Here is a 12,309-nt window from a genome sequence, read left to right on the forward strand (position 1 = left end):
TTATTGCTTCTTTCGACCCAATCAGCAAGCCCCGTAGGGGCAGGATTGTGACATATCCTATGGAAAAATAGGAGAGTGTCAGAAATGACTTCTCTCATATATAGGGAAAAGGATACGGCATTTCTTAATAACTCTTATTGGTGGAATAACGTAATTTTACTTTCCAGAATATTCAACAAGTCAATTTGTGACGATAAAAAGAGGCTATCTTCACCCTACCCCATGAGTGTTCTTATGTTGCAGATAAAGCACTACTTCAGGCTTTCCAACTCTACTATCTGGAAGTGGCAACACCACAGAAATCGAATGTGCTGTTCCTTTGCACACGAAAATAATTGGACAGGTACGAGTTTATCAGTTTAGCAACAACATTGTGCACTCATTGGTGATGGGGTAGGGTGAAGATAGCCTCTTTTTATCGTCACAAATTGACTTGTTGAATGTTCTGGAAAGTAAAATTACTTTATTCCACCAATAAGAGTTATTAAGAAATGCCGTATCCTTTTCCCTATATATGAGAGAAGTCATTTCTGACACTCTCCTATTTTTCAATAGGATATGTCGCAATCCCGCCCCTACGGGGCTTGCTGATTGGGTCGAAAGAAGCAATAATGGGTCCTGAAGAATATGATATACGCAAGACATCATTGAAACCGGTCGACCAGATACACAGATGTCACCCTATTTAGAGTGACACAAGTGGACTTATGCACTTTTCAACATAAATTGTTTGATTTAGTCCTAGAGAATTCAAGTTTCCTTTTATAAAGCCGTCATGTATTCTCGCACAAGAGAATGGTTCATGCACTTGTAAAGAAATGAGTTGAATATAAAGTGCATTTTATTGCTGAGAAGTTGTGCGACACATATTTTTACAAAATGTTTTAGTAAATTACTCCTGGATCAACGAGACACACCTCACGGAGGGCAATTAAATTGTCAAAGAGTGTGACGCCGAGCCCCACGTGACCCGTCTGTTTCATCCAAGGGTGCAGCCGGGAAATGGCTTTCCCGTAACTGTCTTGGTTTTAATTGTTTGGATTAATGAAATTTAGATGTATAAAATGTATTGTGGTAGTTCATTGTGAAAATGTTTTCTCATTTTTTGTAACATAGGGTATTAATAGTCCCCATGTAAGTTTTGCCGGCAGCCGGCACATTAGTGTCTTTTTTGAGGGTTAGAAACATCAAGCAGGGGCAGTCTAGTGTACTCCCTGCAGGGAAAGAGTTAGGGTTGCATTAATTGCACAATAGAATAAATAGCTCTGGTGAAGCTTATTTGTTCCTTGGTCTGTTTTGTGTGTTACAGCACAATGAACAGCAACATGAGGAAGAACTCCAGGCCCAACTAGGTGTGGACACTCCTGACAGTAGGCAACCTACTGTAAACAGGAAGCCAAGAACCACTTGGACAGCCACTAATAGCAAATGAGGCAGATTGGCCATGACAGAAGTAGAAAACACCATGTGTCCGTATGAGCAATCTACAGAAGACTTTGCTGTATTGAAATCACAACTACACAATGAGCAGCGTAGCATTTTCCAAGAACAAAACAAATTTAACATGGTGTGCAACATGAAAATAAAAACCGTACCTGCCAAGATTACAAACCTATACTGCTATATGCGAGTGGTCAAACTGGTTCAGGCAAAACATTCTTAATCAAAATCAGCAAGTTCCTCCAACAATTGACAGACAACAAACTGTCAGCTTTTTTTTTTAACTACCCCCACAGGTTTAGCTGCCTACAACATTGGCGGTGTAACTTTACACCGATTACTACTCCTTCCAGTAGAGCACCAAAACAAATAAGACTAATACAAACTTTCTACAGAAGCTGCAATGGAACTACGCAGAGTTTTCAAACAAATGAAAATGCTACCAATTGATGAGGTGAGCATGGTCTCCAACCTAATGTTGGCTTTAATTCACCTCAGACTACAAGAGGTCCTCAAAACAGACACTTTGGAGGAAAAACACTGTATTGTTTTCGGAGATCTTCAATTAACACCAGTGAAAGCTGAACCTATTTTTAAAACCTTAGGGCACAAACTGTGCTGTAAGATTCTTGGCAGCATAGGAAAGGTCAACCTTTGGCAACATTTCCAATACAGAGAATTAACTGAAAATATGTGGCAGTCTGCAAACCTGACATATGCCAACATTTTAAAAAGTATTAAAGTTGGTGTACTATCTCAAGAAGCACAGACTATATTGAAAACCAGGCACATCCATGCACTCTATGGCCATAACTCATGTGCTACTGTTGTCATTGAACAATAAGCACACAAAAATGTCAATTGTATGTCCGTGATGCCAACTCTTGCAAGCTGTTCAAAATGTTATTACCAGGTAAGAAAAAGAAATGCAACCAATAGTTCAAATTGCCTGCACAGACAAACTGGGCGTACATGGTATGACACCACCCATGTGTCAACAAGCCACAACAAGGCTAAACACCTTGGAAAACTCCATCTCTAACACATCTGCTTTGGAGAAAATATTAAAATTATCTTTAAACTGTAGAGTAATGCTCAAACGTAACCTTGAAGTGGAACAAGGACTAGTTAATGGAGCACTTGGTACAGTTGTTGGCTTTCAAACATACCCACGTGACAACAGTTTGTCAATATTCTCTTTGACAAACTATCCGAAGTTAAAAGGAAGGGGCGCTCAACAGCCTGCTTCCTTCTTTTCAAAAACATCCATGTACGCAGAGAACAATTTTCTCTAACTCTAGCATACGCAGTCACCATTCACAAATCACAAGGTCTTACCCTAGATAAAGCATTGATAGATATTGGTAGCACAGTTTTTAAAAAAGGCATGAGCTATGTAGCACTATCACGCTTACGTACACATGACGGACTATTTCTAATCAACTTTGATGCAAGTAAAGAAAATGCCGATATTTCTTGCATTCTAGAACGCAATAGACTGACACTACACCCCCCACCCCATCTAAAAACCTATCCTGTGCCGCAAAAAGCAAAACATTGTAAAAGAAAACTACTTCAGACTCAATCTATGCAGGATCTCACAGCAATTCCTCCAAAGAAAGTTAAAAAAAAAAAAACGAATACTTCATCAAGGACCACAACCAAAGAAGAATCTACTGCTCAAAGTAACTCAACTACCTCTTCAAAGAAGCAAAGCACACTCCCAACAAATGGCTTGGACATAGAACTGTCAGGTCCATTAAAATACAACTGGTGTAGCAAATCTAGCAATAAATATTCTATTCCAATTGCCACCAATTATTGACAACATTTACTACACGATACAGACCAATTGTGTTTGCAAATATTAGTCCTTCATAGAAATGCAACCAACAAACCTGACAACACTTACAGTGTTCATAGAATAAGAGAAAAATTGGACTACTTTGCTGGAATGGTCAAATTCAGAATAAACTCACAAGAATTTCTGACGTACTTGCTACAAGTACTAGCAAACAAAAACATACCCATCAATGAAATCTTCCAGATTTCATACATGTGGAAACATACATGCACTCTTTGCAAGAAGTACAAGAAGAAGTTTCTAATGAACGCTTCGTGTATGTATCCATTCCATTTCAGCAACTTGTACAAAATTTAAACCATGGCAGATTATGTACTACCTGCAATCCCGATAATCGCTCCACCTTACAAATACAGACACATAGTAAATACGTAATAGTAATGCTTTTACGTTATAATGCAGATGGTACCAAAAACAACTGCAAGCTGACTGGATTCACGCATGGTCAAGTATCACTTGGTAAGAAAACCTTCACAACGATAGGTATAATCTACCACGCAGGAGCCACAACCAATGCAGGTCACTACACTGCATATATAAAAAGAATTGTGGATAGTTAGAATGTAAGGATAGTACCATTACTCTAAAGCAGAGGTTACCAGCAAATCTTGTAAACGCTTACTTAATATTCTTAAAGCCAAAATGTATTAACTAATCTGTATGAACATAAACAAAACTTGAATGTCAACAGTACACCAACAGGTATCTAACTGTCCCAAAAATCAGCAACAAGCCAACATATAGATGAATACCACTAAAATGGAAAAAGAAACAAACAAATACACCAACTGCTATCTAATTATAACAGTACTACCACCACTTCCAAATGAAAAACCATACACCTATTCAATTCCTCCTATTGAAATCAATGAAAAATATATTGTACCACAACGTAGAAAGGTTTTTTTTTTTATCCAGCATGGATTATTTTCCCACAGACCCAATGATTTAATCAACAAACACAGGAACTGAGAACATTGCACAGTACACTGGTTTGAACTATAGTGCTTCTAAAGTACGAACTATGAGGGTCGACAAAAAAAACAGAAATGTCTACTATGCAATGCAATACTCGTTATAAACTACATGCAATATTTTCTTTTATCACAGTGATTGGAAAAAAAAATGTTTTAAAAAATAAGTGTGCTCCAACTACCCATGTCATGAAAAAACTGCATTCAACAAATATTGAGTATATAACGATTGGACTCACAAACACCACAGCATAACATAACCATTCAAGCAAACACCTGACCATAAACCACAATCCAAAATGTTTGCTTCTATGGGTATTTTATGCTGCAGCGCTTGTTGTCAAACACTACAATCTTGACTGCATGGCCTGCCCAAAACTCTTCATACAGCCTCAAAGGAAACAGTAAGTATTTAACAATTAAACTCAAAAACACTGCAACATAACAGCCATGCAAACGAAAACCTCACCAAAAAATACAACCCAAAGTGCCTAGAGTCTTCAATACCAACAATCTGAACACAATCCAACAAATAAACATCATCTCAGTATCCTATAAACACACACTACTACCAATCAGTAGTCACATTTTTTAAAACATATCCCCTGAGCAGCCCGCATACCACAATCAAAATGTTTGATAGCATTGTAGAGTTATGCTGTGGTGGTTGTGGCCAGGGCCTAGGCCCTGGCTACAACCACCGCAGCATGGCACACCCAGAGAAACAAACACCTACCAAATGACCACAAACAAAAAACATAATGCATCCACCTCAAAACTATGCACTTCAATTAACATACTATAAAATAATTACAACCAATGTACAAACTCTTCAATACATACCCCCTTCACCCCATGCTTTTCTAACGACCCAAAACCAACATCATCATGAAACTAAACTATCGAGTAGAGCGCCTACGGTTTAGTATGTCCGCGGACAACCGCGAACACCGTGAGCACATCACAGCCTTCTCCCACCTAAACAAATACAGCATTTGACCCATCTCTTACTCCCCCACCCTCTCCAAGCACTCATACACACCAACACAGCACAAAATTGGATTTCGGCTCACTTCCAGAGCATGACCGCGCATCCAATATGGCAGTGCATCGAAACAATTTGACGCACCTCATGCCTCATCCCAGCAAATCAGATAACACGTTGCGTGTTCACGGACACAACGTAAGCCGATCATCCAATCAGTGTCCTGTCCGCAGAGCGAACAGGGAAGTGTGTCCGCGGAAAAGACATAGATTATCACTTATTTTTTTGCCTTACGTTTTGGTCGTTTAAAAACTACTTCGACGGATTTACACCAAATTAACAAAAAGTACGCTTTCGGGACCAAGCCGCCGCTCCAGCCGCAAATTTGGTAAAAATCCGTCCAGCGGTTTGGGCTGTCGGCGCGACAGAAATGTTTTCCCCCATTAGGTCTATGGGAAAAAAAAGAAATGTTGGGAACCCCCCGTATAACTTTGCCCCCCCCTTGACCAAACCTCAGGGAACTTAGCAAAATAATTCAGAGTGGGCCATATACTTTTTTTGTGCAAAGTTTGGTGAGGATTCGTCCAGGGGGTGCAAAGTTATAAGCCACCCCAAAAAGTGCTCTTCCTATGGATTTAAAAACTTTACCGCGGGCTGTGTAATAAAATATCAAACAAGTGGTTTACAATTTCCAAATGACAGTAAATAAGCAAATATCCCTTAAAATCATGATCTTCAAGCTCTGCACATACTACTCCAGATAGCCAACTAAGGCAATATGTTTATTATTCCATTGAAGATGGCTGGTTGTCTTTTGTTAGATATTTGATTAGGACACATAGAACAAAATCATGAAAGCGAAAAACAATGGAGCAATGATGGATACAATACAGCAGCAAGGCTGTCACAGAGGTCACAATGGTGGCTTTACCGTACACAGAGATACCTCAACGGACAGAATAATCAAGAGGAATGGCACCAATGTGTAGACCCACAAGGGGATCTAGGCACTGAATGAATATATATATATATTAATACCCGTGGGACCTACTATGTAATTCATAGAATTTACCCTCAGTGGTTCTTTCAAAAACAAGGACAATATTGACAACTATCTTCCAGCGGGCATTAATCCATGGAAAAGGATTTACATTGATCCAGTTTTCCATGACAGGGGCCTGCTTGGTGAAATACTCTTTATAACTCTACTCTGTTCAGCGAGGTATTGAGGTCCAGGACTATACAAAGTAGTTTACTGGGATATGTTCTAAAATGGCAATCGCCATTGCTGGCCATTTGAGAACCACCATTAGTCATCTTTCTGTGGCAATTTCAGTTTGTTCCCACTCTTAAATCGCGGTCAGAGAGGGATGTTCACTGCACGTTTTACAACTGTTAACACCATGGATGCTTTAGATCACAACCTCAGTTATGCTCCGATCCGCGCTGCGATACAATATCTTAATTAACCAAACAAATGAGACATTTCTTTTAAATGAAAGACAACAGAGGGTCTCATTATGTACCCTTTGTGTCCGATAGATGGCTCCTTTTAGCACATTGGAAGTTCGACATGATTGAAAGCTCAAAGTTTACAAGCTAAGGAATGAGACCAGGAGAGAGAAAAAAAAAAAACATTATATATATCTTCTACGAAATACAACAGACTGCTGGGAAAATTATATGGGTAGTAGAGGTTGGTGACTCTGTTATATCACAACTGGTTAATGTATACTCAGATATAGCACCACAGATAAGAAATGGAGGGTAATACCCTATTCGGCATCATGTCATTGCAGGTATTTAGGTTTACCCTGCAATTGTGGTTGAAGATGGAGGTGCCCCTCCACCCCGATCAGGAATGAACACATGGTAACTGTTTCCAAATTTAAAATAATGGGAGCATAAGAGATAGTGTGATGTTTGTGTGTGACATTTGTGTACAGGTTTTTTTATGATCAATAGACAACACAGGATGGTGCAAGAAAATATTTTTTAAAATAGGAAAATATGCCATTTTCAAGTGCTGGGGAAGACTGACAGCTCCTTTTTCGTACTAGATGTATTACCATCGAAATTAAGAGAAAAGGGAAACGCCCAGGCAGAGGAGCTTTTCTATTTTGTGCTCCTTCCAATTAAATTTAGTTGACGAATGTTTGAAATATGCTATAACTATGACAAACTGTTTTTTAGTTGCAATTCTTATATGGACAACAGTTTGCATATATTGGCATAATGTTTTAGAAATCCATGGTCGAGATGGTCTCAGACAATGGCCCGGATGAATAAATTGAATATTGGTATTTATTTTAACATATGGGAATTTGCTCATGTATGCTTTGCACAATATAGCAGTGAGGCGAATTTGCACATTGTTAAATATCTTTATGAATAATGGCTTGTTCATGATTTTTTTTTTAATTTTTATAAAAATAATATATGTTATAATGAATTGGTACAGAGCATTGGCCCGTTGCATTCCTTCACTACTATCTTAACCCCGATTTGAATCAATTGAAACAATTTCAGTCTCGTGAGGCATTACTACCTGTAGTGTATTAATGTTGCTCTCCCGATGCCTACGATGAAGGGGATACCCATCCATTGGTTCTGGTCTTTTGCTAGACAGATACGTGATTAAGAAACATATACACTAATTACTATGCATTGACACTAGTCTTTAATTTGCTTTGGAAATAAGATTGGAGATTGAAGACTACAAATCACTGAACTTAATGGTTTTTGCTCCCAATGAAGGGAGTTCTTCCCGAAACGTGTGGAGCTAGTATAGATACATTGTTACTAGCCCTTGTGCAACTAATTTTGATTAAAACGCATCACATTGAATACATCTTTTTACTGGTGATATCTCAACCTGTAGATGAATTTCAAGCATGCAATCTATTATTAACTTCTTGACTGGTACCATTACCAGCTTAGAGTGTGTGCAGGGGACGGGAGTGTCCACCAATTGAGGACACTTTTTGATTAGTTTGGCAACATTTTGTGCCAGAGCCACTTTTTCTCTCGTTCACCTATAAACACATTTGTAGTATTTAATTTTCATTGCCTATTGCATAACAAGGTGAGCGCTACCTTTATCAGTTTTACTCAACGTAATCCTCCTGGTCACTTTTCCTTTCTACAAATCCACCTTCCTCAGGTCTCCGTAGATGTTCCACGATCGTCAAGGTTTACAATAAGTTCATGAAAAAAATAAATGTAACATACACCAGCATGCCAATTAAACAATGTTATGCCTTCTGGCTTGTCCCCCAAACAGACCAGCTCATCACAATCCAATCCCGAGTATCGTCAAGGTAACAAAACCAAACCCAGTTCTGGCATTTAACAGGCACTGCCATAATAGTACTAACTAAACGAAGACGCAAACAGCTGGAAAACAAGTATTTGGATATATGATGGCAGTGTCTAGCTAATGCCATACACAAGCCAAAACAATAACAGATGTGAGGACAAACACTGCTTATAAAGTGGCTGAAGGCACAATTGGTGATGACATCTTTATTGCACCATAGGATCATTTATAGATGTCAATTAAGCCATTACGTTCAGAAGATGTCTTACAAATTGCAAGGATATGCCCGATACAGCACACATTTTGATGTCCCTGTGCGAAAAAGCCAGCTCAAAGAGATCCCAGGAGAGTGTGGTCATGAAGATTGACATGGTCTTCTACAGTCAGTAATTGGGTAAAAAGCCAACACAACCCACAAGCTGTGCATCCCTCCTCCCATCCCATCCATCTTCCATCTGTACTCCAATGCAACAGTTTGATCTTCAGCTGTTCACCAATTGTCCTGCTATCCAATGACAAACCACAACCCAGACAAACAGCACATAACGGCACATTTACCCTTCCTACCGCCATGCGCCTAATATGGTTTTTACATAGCCTCACACCGGTCACTGAAGACAACAAAGCATAACAAAAGAAAATTGTCCAGTACCAAATGCTGCCACGGAGAAAGGGATCAAGTCCGACCTCCCAGACATTACATATCTCCACATAGACGGCTCATAATACACAACTACAAGGTCATAGCACTGGTGGAGCTGTAATGCATTTTACATTACTTGCAACAGTATCAAACTGCATGACTTATCGCTATCCTTGTCTGCAACTCCCCTCAAGGCATCAGCTTTAAGACCACATACAAATCCATAATGGACACTCACTATCCATCTACAACTCACATACTCTTCCAAGGGTGTTGCATAATTTCGAAGGACCTTGCCATCAAAAAGTTCAGCTTAAATAGTGAATCTCTCTGCAAAAGGTTTTTATCCAATTAAGTTATTGGCATAAGGAACTCTAACCATTCTTAATCACCCACACCTGCTCTAAATGACATACAGACAGTGCTCAAAACTGTCCCTTTAGTCAATACAGTATCCAACCACAGTTGGTAGATCCCCTTTCAAGCATCAAAATCCAGAGCACTGAACACCAAAGTGGTCAAACATCTCCCAAAGAACTTTTTTTTCTCTCCCCAAAGAATTCAGATCACCTACAAGTTCGAAAATAAGGCAATCAACTGCAAACCTGGCAACAAAATTAAAATGTATTTACGTTACAGCAAAAGTACAAAATATTTAATGTTTGTGTACAGGACTGCAGGCAATGGAGAAGATTTGGTGGGCAAGAAAGGGAAAAGAGGGCTAACTTTCACTGCATCAAGGTTTAGGGGATATTTCAGTTGTTCTACAAAAAGCGACATGGCTGAAGGAGACATCTGGACCCAATACTGAAAATATAGATTCAATTAACAATTCAGATCAATGTATATTGTCACGCTTCGATCAAGAAGCCTACAAAAAACTACAGCACGCGTTTATCTGCCGACGCATGTGCTGTCATCCTCAGTCAGTAGTAGTGTGTCAATTAACCAAAACTTGACAGTGCAGGAACTTATACATAGCCCTCAAATCATAACAGCTAAAAGTGCCAGCCTCCCACCGTTGTATGCCACATCACCACCCAACGTCTACCACATTATATCAGCCCATAATCTTCAAAATCCCCACGTTGGTATCCTGTATTTTCTACCGTACTTCTCATATACCACAAGTCTCTTCATGTTATACCTAATCTCCCACATGCCCCAAATTCTACCACGACTAAGCATTATCCTTATTTACAAATACCTGGTACTGGACAACAGTCAATATTCTCTAAAAAATTACGTTTCGAGTTACCCCACCTTCAGTTTTAGCTCTGATGTCCATCGACATCACCTCTCATAGATAAGCCAATCAGCAAAGATATACTGCAGCAGTACGTTCTTGGGATGAAACCAGGGTTGTAAAACCATGTTAAAGTTAGGAGGACCAATGAGAGCAACCACGAGTGAAAGTGCTGATAGTAATTCACTCAAATCCGGCGTGAGGCGACTGCTCACAATTGAAAGGTAACCACGCAGCTCTCTCCATTCCAATCTCCCTCCACCCGTAAAATGTGGGCACCGTCCTTGATATTCGTCCTTCGGGATCCAGATTCAGAACATCTTCTTATCACCAATAACCTTAAAACTACCTAGAAACCTGCAAGGCACGGTGTACTAATTTGCCTCTAAAGACAATCCCTCGGACCCACTTCCTAGTTTTTGAGACACTCCCCCATCTTACGCATACACCCGAAATCAGTGTACCTGCTTCCAGGCCGTATGAAGCCCTCACAAGTCATGTCAGTTCCCCCTACGCGTACATCGCGTCGTCTCGCAAACCCGGACCCCTTCCTCGCCTCACAATTCTCGATAATTATAGCGTTCTCCTTACCTCACAGTCCTACGACCTCCTCCTGTCACAGGACACTTTACCGCAAGCAACCCGTGTTCGTCGCATCCCCGGCAAGGCCCGTTTTAGCCCCCAACAATGGCGCTCCTCCCGGCATCACCTCCCCTATTCCCTTCAAGGGCCACCAAAAGGCACTTTAGACGCATTTCCCTGCACCCCTGCCCATCCTCTCCACTACCTCCTGGCCCACCTTAATTCTGTGAAGCCTCGGCCCTCCCTTGACGGGCCACCCAGCACTGTCACTCGGCACGGTGAACGCACTTGAAAATCGAGCGGCGTCAAAGCCTTTGGCCTAGCCGAGGAAAGGCCGAGATGCACACAATCCAGAATCAGAAGGTACTCACAGCGCCGCGGTGGGGGCAGGGGCCCCTTCAGCTCCTCTGCGGCGCCCGGTTTGGGGGGCTGCGATGACTGGGGGGAGCCCCGGGGGGCGCGGGCCGGGCCTCCGCTGCCATCTTGCTGCTGTTCTTGTTATGGTGGAGCTACCGCCTCCTCCCCTTTCTCAGCCTCAGGCCCTGCTTCCTCCTCCTCCCCCGCCCTTTCCTGCGCGGTTCGTCGCTGCAGCTTGTCCCCTTCCTTTCCTTCTAGCTAGTAGTTCGGATATACCATGGTCCGTCAAGCACAGTCTGTGGCATTTCTTTGTGAAGCATAGTCGCAGCTGTCCCCCTCACAGACGTATCGCGTAAGCTGGTGCGCCCCCAAAACAACCCAATTGCAACACACAGATGTTCACTGCCTAGAAACGCTTGCGAGTCCTTCTGAATAGCCAAAACTAAACCGCCCCTGAGCTTCCGACAAACATAAATATGTTCCCAAAAGAACCATCTGGACTCTAGAGAGAGGTATTCAAAAACAGTGTCCACCTCAACTTATCCCAAAAGATTTACTCCATTACATTTTTATTTCTATGAAGTTTGGCCCAAAACGTCCATGTCAGAAATACAAAAGTTAACATTTAAAATGCTGAAGTAGAAAAAAAGTGTAATTACTATTTTATTTAGTAACTTTGTTGTAACACGCAAACTCGCGGAATTCTGTATCAAAGCAGTTAAATATGAAAAGAAAAATGTAAATTAGAAAAAGAATGGTGTTGTTGGTGTTATGTTAAACGCCCAGGATGTCGCACCCCTTGATATAGTTACAGCAGGTGAAATAGGTACCAATGGTTAATCCCTTTCGTGAGAGGGGGTGTAGTATAATTCTTTCAAAGAAGACAGGAGCCTCGGATC

General features: G+C 40.8%; 1 protein-coding gene across 4 annotated transcripts in view; it reads right to left on the reverse strand.

Annotated features, from left to right (window-relative positions):
- The window catches only part of RC3H1 (ring finger and CCCH-type domains 1), a 1,368,452-nt gene extending 1,356,702 nt beyond the window's left edge, over window positions 1-11,750 (reverse strand). For 2 of the 4 annotated variants that reach the window (XM_069641097.1, XM_069641095.1), the window contains exon 1: window positions 11,425-11,749. The gene's annotated coding sequence lies outside the window, so the exon portion shown is untranslated. Of the gene's footprint in view, window positions 1-11,424 lie in introns of all 4 variants that reach the window. The other 2 variants (XM_069641098.1, XM_069641099.1) reach the window with 2 other exon arrangements.
- Between the last annotated feature and the right edge of the window lie 559 nt (window positions 11,751-12,309).

This window comes from Ambystoma mexicanum, chromosome 1q (genome assembly GCF_040938575.1).
Source record: "Ambystoma mexicanum isolate Mex_15411 chromosome 1q, UKY_AmexF1_1, whole genome shotgun sequence".
In the NCBI taxonomy this organism is placed as follows: Eukaryota; Metazoa; Chordata; class Amphibia; order Caudata; family Ambystomatidae; genus Ambystoma; species Ambystoma mexicanum.